The sequence below is a fragment of the Toxorhynchites rutilus genome, chromosome 2 (assembly GCF_029784135.1).
Source record: "Toxorhynchites rutilus septentrionalis strain SRP chromosome 2, ASM2978413v1, whole genome shotgun sequence".
Lineage (NCBI taxonomy): Eukaryota > Metazoa > Arthropoda > Insecta > Diptera > Culicidae > Toxorhynchites > Toxorhynchites rutilus.
In genome coordinates, this window is record NC_073745.1 from 44,064,362 (window position 1) to 44,077,871 (window position 13,510).

Consider the following 13,510-nt stretch of genomic DNA (forward strand, 5'->3'; position numbering starts at 1 on the left):
GCACCATCGGACATGATTAAGTGGTGCCTCAAAGCGCTCAAAGTTTTGATTTTTTGATACTCGAAAATCTTCCAAGGGGGAAATTTGGAAAATCGAAATTTTCTTTTCGATGCCAAATGACTTAAAAAGGCATAAAACGAGATCTGGTGTTATCACAAAAATAAAATTTTTGGCCGAAAATCGACTTTTTGGGACTTAGCTTGAGTGGCCAAAAAATAAAAAAAAATCTTTGAGTGCCAGATCTCAACGTTTCATGCATTTTTAAGTCATTCGGCATCGAAAAAAAAATTGATTTTCCAAATTTCCTTTCCTCCCTTCTTGGAAGATTTTCGAGGATAAAAAAAATCAAAACTCTGAGCGCTTTGAGGCATCCCTAAATCATGTCCGATGGTACTGAAATCAAAACTTTGAGCGATTTGAGGCACTCCTAAATCATGTCCGATCGAGCTGAAACTTTGCACAGATCATTTGTTTTGGGCCAATAAACAAAATGTGCATGGTCGGTTTTTTAAATTCGACGATAAAATGTTTCCCATACACCGTAATGGACATTAAACGTGGGAAATATGGACATGTTTGTAATATACGAAGCTTAGGAGCTTTTCGTTCGTGAGAGGAATAATTTTATTCTATCATCTGAACTCATCACGAATGTTCGTTAAATGATGAAAAAAATGAATTATTCCACCTAGAAGTGATATTGTGCTTTTCAGCAGTATAAACGGACAGACCCTCAACTATTTTGCTTTTGGTTCCAGTCAGATTCAAAACAGTCCACATTTTCGTTTATAGACGTCGACGTTATAACTCTGTTTCACCAAAAAACCAAAAGAGGGGAGGGGGCAATGGGGCAAAGTTTTTCAGGATCCTAGAGATGAACCATTTTTACTACTCGGAGCCGCAGTCCCTAAAGGCCCATTTATACGTTGCTAGTAGCTGACTCGACAATGAGCAGCTACTGAGCCGGTGAACTCGCTTGACAATTGGTTGACTCGCCTTGTCCGTTCACACAGTGTGAGCTGATGGCGAGAAACTAGATACTACAGCACGGGTTTACCAGGGATGGCAGGAGATTTTTCAAATGACCACCAAATAGTCACAAACAGCAATCAGGTCCGAATTTGTCAGACTATTGATCCGAAATCGACTTCTTTATTGGCAGTTTTCGTCCTAGGTTTTCAGTTGAATTTATCATTACACAATTTTATCGCGAAACACACGCTGACCGTGTTTAAAAAGACTTTGTGCTGAATTTCTTTGAACTGAAGACACTATACGAAAAAAAGCAGAAAGAAAAAAGGATTCGGGCCAGGATTTGGATTAGAGATGGACAAAACGGTTCATTTCAGTGAGCGGCTCAGAGCCGTGCGCTCAATGAAAAGAGCCGGCTCATTTGAGCGGCTCGACGGCTCTTTTCAAGAACTGGTTTATTCGGATATGTAAAGAATGGAAGACGTAAAAAATAAGGTTTAAACAATAATCAGTGCAGAGAAAAGTAAAAATATTACTTTACTAAAGGTTTTCTCTCACAATGATATTCTTTTTTTTTTATTTATAAACATTATCTTTCCAATGTTATATGATGGAAGTCTACTACATCTTTCACTGCAAACTTGTCTTACTTTCGGAAAAACTCGCTCATATGGTACTGAAGTCGCCGGAATACATAATATTTTCAAAAAAAGATAGAGCCGCGGAGAGATAAATTTCCTTTCATTCCACCAAAACGAAGGGTCGCTTAGTCTCAGCAAATGTGGTTTCGTTAAATGTTTATCTACAATAGATGTTGCAACAGCTTTTGGATCATGTGAGAATCGAAGATTGCCAACCAATGCATTAAACTCCACCCATACAGATGACAGCGCTTCATCACCAACGATTTGTGGTAGTTTCGTACGTGTGTGTTCTATGGATGTCATTTTGACGTGGGACTACGTCTAACCGGAATATATGGAGGGTAAAATGAAAATCTAAACACAGAACATGCAGGAAAAAATTAAAGATTTCGAATGCTTATAGCTCGAACATTTCGTACTGGATAGGAGAGATGTTTGCATCACTTGATAGGGAATATTTCTACTCATCTATCGCAACTAACAAAATGTTGTTTTTCATTAGATAAACAATTGAATAACTGTAAAATATTAGGCGTTATCTAAACGCCCTAACTGCATCGTTTTGATTGGCCCGATTTACGGTTTCCCTAACACAGCCATCAAAACCAAGCAGCCTTGGGGAAATCGGCATTGCAAATACATGAAAGTAGGGGGACTTTTGTTCTCATCGAAAAATGTTCCCTAACACAGACTTTAAAACCAAGCAGCGAAATCGGCATTGCAAACACACGAAAGAGCCTAGAGGCGAGTGAACTGAAAAGTTTAAACCCTCTTAAAGCCAAAAAGAAGAAAAAGAACACACGAAAGTAGGGGGAGCTTTTGTTCCCACCGAAATGTGTTCCCTAATAGAGATTTCTAAACCAAGGTGCCTGGAGAAATCGGTATTTCAAATTCATGCAAGTCGGGGGTATTTTTGTTCCGACTGGAATGTGTTTCCCTAACACAGACTTCAAATCCATGAAGCGTGGGGAAATCGGCATTGCGAATTCATACAAATCGGGGGTATTTTTGTTCCGATTGAAATGTGTTTCCCTAACACAGACTTCAAACCGAGGTTTCTGGGGAAATCGGCTCTGCAAATAAATGCAAACTGCGAGTACTTTTGTCCTCGCTTGCCTTTGTGCAGAGTGGAATATGTCTGTCCTAACATGATCTTCTAAACTTAGGAACCTGGGAAAATCGTGCAGCCACTAGAAGCGAATGAACTTCCCAGTTTCAAGCAAATTCGAGATTCGAGAAGTATGTACACTTTTGGGATGTAAACTTCAGAGGGAAATGTAAAATAAAATAATCGTTTGATAATTTTTTTTTTTTTGTCTTTATTGGAAAGATTTTCAGCCTTAGGCTGATTCATCAAACGTTTGATAATTCTTCCGTACATATATTTTGTTCTAGTCATCATACCAAACGTAAAAGGTCCGTCATTAAATTTACTTGTAACGAAGAACAATCAATCACAATAAATGAATTGACTTTACACAGCATTTGTTCATTTTTTTCACTCACAGAGCAAATATATTGAACTCAATTGAATTTGGAAACTGTTTCATTCAATCAAGAATTTAATCAATACAAACGAATGATTGCTAAGCTAAGGTAGTTCCACGTGAACCTTGCGGTTATATCATAGATATAACCCACTCATTTTTAGCATCCTTATCAACGACTGGTGTACATAGTTGTACTTTCTGTTATCCCCAACACCTTGCTGCTTGAAGCGAGGATCTAGCAGTATTTGTTAGGCTACTAATTCGTCTGACTCAAGATTTGTAGATCGCTTTACCAGCTCCGGAATCAATGTATACAGAGCTTTTTTATAATCACTATAACTGATTTATCTTGATCCATAAAATGTTGATCATGTCGAATTATCAGTCGGGAGAATATAGCAGTTTTCGATAACGACACAGTTTTCTCCTCGTTTTATATCCCAAACGTTTTTAAAATATTTCTAATGGAATATTTTCATGATTAACTGTATTATATTAGTCAAATCATTTCATTCGATACCCATATGCAGGTCGGATTTATAATAAATAACTGTGATTTACTAGTCAACCCCGTTCATCTGATACCCATATGATAGGGTTTTCCGAAGAAATGTAGTCTGCCATTTCGTAACGGCCACCATCTTGGAATTCCATTTTACATAAATAACTGTGTTCTACTAGTCAAGTCCTTTCATTAGATACCCATATTGAGGGGGTTTTGGAAAAAAAATCATATTTCGCCATTTTGGGGTGGCGGCCATTTTGGATTTACATTTTTCATAAATAACTGTGATCTACTAGGCAAACCCTTTAATTTGATACCCATATTGATGGGGTTTTGACGAAATTAGTTGTCTGTCGTTTCGTAACGGCCGCCATCTTGGATTTCCATTTTACATAAATAACTGTGTTCTACTAGTCAAGTCCTTTCATTAGATACCCATATTGAGGGGTTTTCGGGAAAAAAAATCATATTTCGCCATTTTGGGGTGGCGGCCATTTTGAATTTACATTTTTTATAAATAACTGTGATCTACTAGGCAAGCCCTTTTATTTGATACCCAAATTAATAGGGTTTTGGCGAAATTAACTGTCTGCCATTTTGTAACGTCCGCCATCTTGGATTTCCATTTTACATAAATAACTGTATCCTTCTAGTCTAGTCCTTTCATTAGATACTCATATTGATAGAGTTTCGAGAAAATTTGTAATCCGCCAAAATTTACAAACATACAAACAGATAAATGAAACCGCTTGAAAAGCAGCATGGGAAACATATATTTCTTCCGCACTGCCGCAAGACACGGTTCGTCAGAACAAGCGTACGATTCACGGTTCTTTATCAATAAGCCAGCTCTCAAAAGAAACACGGTTCTTTTATGAACCGCAGTTCTTTTTTGAACCGTGGTTCTCAAATGAACGGCTCTTAAATGAACCGCGGTTCAAAAAGAGCCACGGCTCATAAAAGATTCGTCCATTTGAGAGCCGCGGCTCATTTTTAAAGAACCGTGGATCGTACGCTCTTTCTGACGTACCGACTCAAATGAGCGGCTCGTGAGCGCTCGCCCATCTCTAACTTGGATGCAATGAAAAGGAGCAACAAATACAATATTGAAGAAACTCTACGATGATGATCCCCGAGAGTACAGAGCAGTGTTGAGAATAACACCTGAACAAGTGGAAATACTGTTGGATTTATTTGCTCCACAAATACAACGCCAAGATACACTCATGAGGGATGCTATCTTCTGTGCCTTTCTTCTGGAATATCGTTCAGATTACTGTCGATATTTTTTAGAATCTAGCTTTAAAAAAATCCGAAAGTATGTGATGCTATAAATGGGAGTCTAAAAAATTCTTGTAATTTTATTTATTTTGCCTTGACAGCAGCTTCATGTACCAATTTTCTGAAATAAAAATGATAGTAGATTTACACGTGGAATAAATACACGTCAAAAGTGAAAATGATGAATGGAAATGGACTTTTCTGATAATGATTTTATATTTAGATTTTCAAGAAAACTATCTCAAAAAGAAAGCGTGCCACGCCAGCATGTAAAACAAAATAACAACGATTTCGTTTAGAAACTATTTTATTTGTTTTTCCAATAATTTTCAAGTCTGTTCATAGCTTCACATATTTTTGAATATCGTCAAAATGGAGACATTTCTTTACATTTGGCATCCCTAATTCGAACGCTAAATGCTGTTTTTGACGTTTAGAAAGATGCGAGTGCGAGTAAAATCAAAAAGCTTTGAAGTAGCTCGCACACCGGATCACACATGACACTAACTGGCATGATGTGTTCACACGATGTGAGTAGCTGCAATGCAGTAACTGACTAGGCCGACTCGTATGCTTACTCGCACCGTATAAACCCGGCCTTAATAACATAAAAAATACTGTAACCTATAAAATATTTTTAAAGCTCCATTTATAATAAGAGAATACTACAATTACCAGTGTCTGAAGGAATTACAAATTCTAACATCAGCCATGTATCTTCTTTATTTGAAAATCGGTCCACCATATTGTTTGCAGAGCCCCATTTCTCTACTAATTTACTGACAAATCTCCCAATTTTCTTCCATAAAAGCGCTTGCAAAGTTGACGAAATGTTGGTTAAATTTGTTTTTCCTATAAGGAAGTCGTATAATGAATTCCTTACGGGAGTTGAGGCAGTCTTATCCTGTTCAGTTGTTCTTACAAGATCGAACAAATTCTTATTACATAACTGGGAGGCCATATCCACAAAAAAATATTCATATTATCAATGAAAAGGCACAATTTCAAATAACAGTAATTTCTAATTAGCAAACTCAAGTGCTGAGTGATAAGGGACACTTTGAGGAAAACTTTCATTATAAAAGTTTTGCGAGGAAATGCGGGGCAATTTTTATAAGTCCATCCGAAGCAAAATTAAACTCCCAAAATAGTACTTACTTTGTGTGGAGTTGACACATACTACAACCAACCGAATTTTGAAACTGACAACAAATGCAAATTATCCGTTAAAAATGCTTCAAGAAACATAATGAGCCAAAAAAATCGTTAGAAAAACACACGCGAAATAGTGGCACCGGCGAGCATGCGAAACTGGTATCTAATTGCGTTGTCAGGGCAATGGTGCGCGCGGAATGGGGTGAAATACACGTGATACTACATGCCATGAACATCATAGAATATAGGATAGACTATAGGATTTTTTTTTTATGCAACTTCATTTTTGGGTTTTGGCCGCCTAAATTTTCTCAGGGACCACTGGGCATCGTCGCGATTGAAGTTGAATACAGAGTACGCGAGTACGTGATGAATAACCGAATATATTGCCAGGTCTATTGATACAGGGTCTTTCAGATCAATCGCTCACGCAAAAAAAAACGAATAGCTCCTTATATTTTTTTCCCGCTTCCCCACTTCGGGACTATAATATTCGGCTACGCGTTCAGTCTTATCGGGTGGTTTTTAGTGTCAATATGTACAATTTACAAGAACGTGTATTTTTAGTGAAATCTTATTACTCGAGCAACCGAAGTCTTAATGAAACTTTGTCCTTTTATGGTAAGAATATCAACATTTCTCGTCGTCGATTACTTCCTCTGGAGGTACGTGAAGGACCGTTGCTATGTTAATAAACCACAAAATTTGGAGGAACTCAAAGAAGAAATAACTGAACATGAAGAATTTTATTCACCGTTTAAAACGCGTTATCGAAAAAAGGGGTGGTCACATTGAAAATGTCCTAAAAAACGCTTTATTTTCGTTTTTTTAAAATAAAAATCAGTTCACTTTTGTAGAAGTTATAATTATTTGTTGTGTGAGCGTTTAATCTGAGAAACACTGTATTAAAAAAGTTCTCTCGAACACCTTTTCAAGTTTCCAAAAAATAAATCTCGGCCGACGCAATTGAAGTTCGATACAAAATCTTCTTCTTTAGTGTTACTAACGTTCGTGGGGAACTTCACCGTCTAACGTAGTAGGGTAGGACGGGGCTAGTTAGTCATTTTTGAATAAATTTGGCTATAACTTTGTAGTATGAAGTTTTGCGTTAGAATGTTATGTACCACAATAAGCTTACCTTTTACCTTTTCAATGAAGAATAACCAGATAATCATTTATTTGACATTTTTCTTTTATTTCATGTCTTTATATTTCAGAATAAATCGACCAACTAACCCCACACACGGGGTAAGTTAGTCTATAATAGGCATGTTCTTTTTGAGCAAATAATAAGCGTTTTTCCATTAGAAATTTCCTTCATTATAAATTAAATCATTAAACCAAAACAGAAACAGTTTAAAATATCATGTAGTCAAGTAAAAAACCAAATTAATGAAAATTTCAAATTTTCTCTCTAGGAAATTAGTCAGGCAATTTTTTCTAGCGATTTCGTCTCTCTTCCACTTTGTGGCGCACCAGAGATTCCAGGTTTGAAGACATGTCTTTATTTTGAAGACATTTGATTTTGTGAATACATTTTGAAGACATTATGAAATATGTGAAGACATTTCAGTATGATAGCGTACCTGGATTTTTCAAAGATATTATTTCCATGAAATTCTAACTATTGGCCGAAAATATCGTCAAAAAAGTAGGGCTTTAGTCTCAGCGAATGAAGCGGTCTGAATGCGTATTGTCTCTAGAAGACATTAGTTCATTTCGAATGATTGTGACGATGCATTTCTATTATTTTGGGCCTATACTAAATCATAGATTAACCTAGATCTATCAAACAACCACTTCACATATCGAAGGTTTCACGGTTACAATTAGTTTCATGGATACGGTTTGAGTTATAACCAAAAGTTCAAAGCTGAAATAAAAAATATAGTTATCACAGTTCCGTTTTTGTGTGAAGAACTTTCCTCCGATATTATGGTGAAGACATTTGAAAAAAAATTCGAGGGGTTGTATCCGAGACACGACCGCTTAGGACGTAGGACTACGCAATCTTTTTGACGTAGGACTACGTCTTTCATTTCTGTACCGGGGTGTAAGTTCAAAGTTTCGAAAACGAGAGAGTGACGCTGGAGTGCAAGGTTTTGCACGTTAATACCTCTTTACCGGCTGAACGGAGCGGTATAATAATCACTTCATCCGGAAGATAAAATGTCAACGAGTTATATGATTGTCACTTATTGGTCCAAAAAAACGTTTCAATAGCTTAAAAATTGCTTTGAAGGCAAGCTATTGAAATCATCATTGTTCATTGATGATGATTGGTGATCGCAAGGTGTTACGGAACACGGACGCAAAATCTAGGCACCTGGAGAAACCGTCATAGCGAATACATGCAAGCTGCGACTTATTTTGCTCGCTTGCATTAGTGTTTGGGAAACCATAGCGGACACATGCAAGGCGTGAGTACTTTTACTCGCATCAGATTCTGTTCTGCTTTCGCATGGAACAGTCATGAAAAATTGTTTGCGTGTGAATGCGTCCAAGCGAAGGAATATTCGCATTTACGCATTCGACTTGGTGTTCTCGTGATGCAATCCAATTGACGAATTTACGCAAAGCTGAATCAGCTCATGCGACATCTACATTAGAGTTCAGAACCACAAAAGTGTTTGTTTATTCTACGCACTGAAAAGCAAGATTCGGTCGTGATTACTTATTTTATTTCTATTTAGATTCATTTCAACCATTAAATGTCTTCAGTATATGGTAAGAAAGTTAGGGCTTTGTATATTTACGATGATTTCAACACGCGATTGGACCAAAATCGTTGATAATCTTCGAAAATTTTGAGTTTGATAATGCATACAGGTTATGAATACTGTGGATAATGGTGATGAAATCGACATCACATTATGTAGGATTATATTATTGATAATGTAAGGGCCGATACATGAAGGATTTGCAGTATTTTTAGCGCAACACATGTTACTCATCGTTTTTTTTTTATTAAATTCTTTTATTTTTACAGGCTCAGTTACATAAGTTTAAAGGAGCCGAATTCTTAAATATGTTTTTAAAACTATATATATACAAACAATTTTCTTAAATCTATGGTTAGTAATGTGGGAAACCGATTACTCGCGGTGGACTTACTCATCTAGTTAATTAAGTTACAACACTTATACCAAGCCATCCTTCAAAATATACATACCACATTTTTTTATCCCATTTATTTATTTATTAGGCTCATTAGCATTTTAGCTGAAACAGAGCCGGGTTTTAATCGTGTACAAGTACATATGTTTTTTTTATACCATTTGTTTATTTCTTAGGCTCATTAGCATTTTATCTGTAACAGAGCCGGGTTTTTATCGTGTACATGTACATATGTTTATGTTTCTATAAATTGTAAATTACACAGTGGTAGTAGTAGCCATTTAGGCGTTTAGGTTTTTCTGTTCCATTACATTATGGTAAGTTACACTGTAGTAGCCATTTATGCGTAAGGGTATTCTATCTGTTCTTCCATTGTTAGGCAGACCGGACAGCGGAGACAATGGATATTGATCATTGTTGGGTTATTTTATAGAACAGCAGCCCGATGTTTCTTGCAGAGCAGAGCAGCTGTATGGATGAATCGATCTTATTTCGACCGTGGATCGATCTCCATCGCTGATGATGGTTGCGTGGACGTAGTTATTCTATAACAACACAAAGATGGTCAATTGAAGGTCCTGAATTTGAACTCACGATCGATCGCTTAGTAAGCGAACGCGTAACCAAGTGGCTACGAAGACCCCCCATACATACCACATTGTAAAATGGCGAATTTTTTGCAAGAATTTTATATAGACTTTATTTCGTTTTCACCGTGAAGTGGCGCCCTCAGTTTCTATTCTGCGCATGGAGTGATAATGAAAAATCTCGTATTATTCTCACGAAAACAAAAGTGAATCATGTATCAAACATCTTCAGTTGCTTTTACAAGGCCACTCAAATTCCATCGGTTCGTTTCAGGACCACCAACAAGTTCGAAAGAGTTAACTTTTATGTTAATAACAATTCCATACTTTTACTCATAAAACCACAAACTAACAAGAAAACTTTGAGCATCTTTCAAAATATTCATTCATTCATTCATTTGGAATTGATTCAGATGCAATTTCAAATAAATGATTACCGAGCCAACGGTAGTCCTACGTTTACCTTGCGGTTATATCACAGATATAACCCACTTCTTGTTTTCTTTGAAATTTTTTGGTTTATTATTTTGGATATTATTTGCGAATACGTCGAAATTTCATAAATAACTCTTTAGTAAAAAGTTCCGGGGACCCTGAAAAGGTTTAATGGCTTGTGTGGTTTTATAGAATCATTTCGAGAAGCAACGATTCTTCCTTGCCTTTGCGAGAACAATACACTATTTGGTCATATATTGCAATTTGTTTCTTTATATCAATGCACCCATTGCACTGAGTATTTAACGAGAGGTATTTTCCGTGCATCGCCATTCAACAATCATCTAACACGCGTCTAACAGATGCACACAGTTGCAACGATAAAAATGAAACATCGCGAGAATGACCGTTTATGAAACATCGTTTCTCGACTCTCGGTAAAAACCGTCAACAAAGCTGAGAGCTTGTTGCACCAGAACAGAGCCGATGCGCACGAGAGCAAATACGAATGTAAATTTTCCGTTTTTTCCTTTCTTTATTGAATCAAAGAGACTTCAAACTTTTCAGTTCATTCATCTGTAGCCTTCAAAAAGGCTCTTGGAAATCTCTACTCTTTCCTCATATTACTCCTCCACTCCCATTGCCTTGAGAAAGGCACTCGTTCGCTCGCCGTCCAGCTCGCCCAGCAACGGTGTTGTCCAGTCGGTGTCCTCACGAAGAAAGAATGAAAATATTCCTCAGAGGAGATGCAATACTTAAACGCTAGCGACATCTTACTGTAAGGCGCAAGACCTTAACGTTTGTAGATCCATTAGGGCGATTACACATTATCCGGTTTCTGCCGGACCGGTTTCAAAAAGCGCCGCTGGGTTTGGACGGAAAACCGGACAACAATGTGAAAGAGACCTCGTGCTACACAAAACCGTACATCTCTCACAAATACATACATGCATTTATTTATAAGTGGATTTGACAGGTAAACATTGCTTCAAATATTCCGGTTACTTAAAGCTGACTGCAGACGGAAAATCTTAAACCCATAGCTGCTGCGGCAACCACGAGCGTTCTCATATGTTTGTTCCTTGGAAAGTACATAAGGCCGATTGTTGGAGTGTAGCACACATGAGCATGATCAAAGTGAGACCAGGCCTCACGGACATTACGCACATCCTGCATCATAACGGCGTTCTTAACGTACCTATCGTGAATACTTCCGCCCCACTTCAGAATACGTTTACAAAAACTAACTCTAGTCCAGTTGCGGTTTACTCATTCATACGCATAATTATTTTGTTTCCAAGCATACACGAATAGCATGATTTATTTCACACGCTCTGTTGCCACATATTTTTTCAACAGTCTCAGAAACACGGTTAGATAAAAGTGTAATTTGATGAACCAATAATAATAACATTCCGTAATAAGCTAGAGGCACTATTTATTTATATGTATAATGTGTTCACTTCCTGTGATAATTTTGGAATTTACTTACAAGAGTATGTATGCACATCTATTCATTTTAGAGTGTTTTTTATTTCATTATTACAGAAAAAAATTTAACGATTAAAATAACATAATTCGTTCAAACACTATTCCATTGCTGCTTCCGCTGATCCTCGTCCAAGAACGCGCTCAACATATGCCGCAATTCCTCGAGCACGTAATCCTGGGGCAATGGCAGCTTCTCGAGCCCAATTCGCATCACAGCTATAAATACGCGGATCCGGAGCAAAGAATGACCGAATCTGGAAAAATAAGCTGGAAAATAAGAAATAAGCTGGAATTTCGTTCTGACAGAACCGATGCTTTGGGGTCGGGCATGGGAACATTTTGACCACAGAGCACATATAGGACAGTTTGGGCTTGAGTGCCTCGGTTTCGTCATCGATCGTGTCCCGGGTCAGGTCAAACTGGAATACCCAAAGAATATTAGTCGAGAGAATTATTTTTAGTGTGTTCAAATTAACAAAAACTAACCTTCTCATTCAGCTCGATTAAGTCGCTCAAAATCCGCCCCTCGATGAACCAGTTGGAGATTTGTTTGACCTCCCCGATCTCGTTCAGTAATAATTTCAAATAAGGAATGTTGCCTGTGAACAAAAAATAGAGGTTAATTAAATAACTCGATCTGCTTGTCGAAAAACACCACTCACCGTTAATAACACCGTCCGTGGCAATATGCTCAATGATGACATCGTGCACCTGTGACCATTGCTTCTCTTTGAGCAGAAATTTGCATCACAGAATTAGTTCCACAGCACTGGTAGTTGTTGAAGAAGTGAAATAAAAATTTCAGCATCCACATCACTTGCAAATTATCAACTGGTTTCAAAATCAACAAACAAACGTCAATAGTGCACACATACTATTACATGAGACGAAAAATTGCCTGAATTGCACTAATACTAACAGCATGACAAAAAACTGTCAATTCATGTTGATGGCATAGAGCTTCGTGCGCCGCTTTTGGGAAATGATAGTTATAATGGATTTTCAGGTGCAATAAACTCATATACAAAATAAAAATTATGAATGAAAATTATTATTTTCTGATGAAATATGTTCGTTTTGTAATAAAGTAACACGTTCTTTTGCAAGTAGGGAAAAATCCCTGAACAAGAATTGTGTTTAACATTGATTTTATATTATAATGATGAGTTTTAGTGAAAATATCAAGAAAATTATACAAAAATGGTTAAGTAAAAGTCAGTACTTCGTGTTTGAAGTAATAAAATGACATGAAGTAAAAATTTTCATTAAAAAATTGAGTAACTTAAAACAGTTTTGAGGTCTAATAATCTTATAGAGGATGATTTGCTTCCCCAAACTGATGTCTCCACCAGACGTCGATACTATACTACTGAGATCGCGAATAATGCTTGTCCGGTCACCGGACATTGTAGTCGCAGTAGACGGCTGCATCACGGCGCCGTGAAGAGGTTGGTACGGTCGAAATTTGCCATTTGGGTTTCAAACCGGTCCGGCAGAAACCGGATAATGTGTAATCGGCCTTACTCTCACAATTGATATGCTGATAACATTGCCATGTAATGTTGGTATGATTGACGTCATGTTCTGGCAACACGGCATTACGAACGTTTGTATCAAGACGCGTAGAAGTATATCCTAAGGTGGGCCAACTTGCTAAAACCACTCTTCAGCCATCTTGGTAGTCTATTGTGTTTTGTTTGTAAACAAAACACAATACGCTAGTGCCGAAGCTCGTTCCTGATCAGTCTGTCTCTTTCACGCTTCAAGCAAATAATTCCCCTTCTGCTTTCTTCCGTACTGTTTTCATATACCGCTCCCCTAACCAACTTAGTG

General features: G+C 37.3%; 1 long non-coding RNA gene across 1 annotated transcript; it reads right to left on the bottom strand.

Moving 5' to 3' along the window:
• Positions 1 to 11,699: 11,699 nt before the first annotated feature.
• Positions 11,700 to 12,629, bottom strand: LOC129771346 (uncharacterized). Its single transcript, XR_008742348.1, has 3 exons — positions 12,340 to 12,629; positions 12,164 to 12,276; positions 11,700 to 12,096 (listed from the first exon to the last, which is right to left on the bottom strand). It is a non-coding gene; the product is annotated as an uncharacterized LOC129771346 (long non-coding RNA).
• Positions 12,630 to 13,510: the final 881 nt, after the last annotated feature.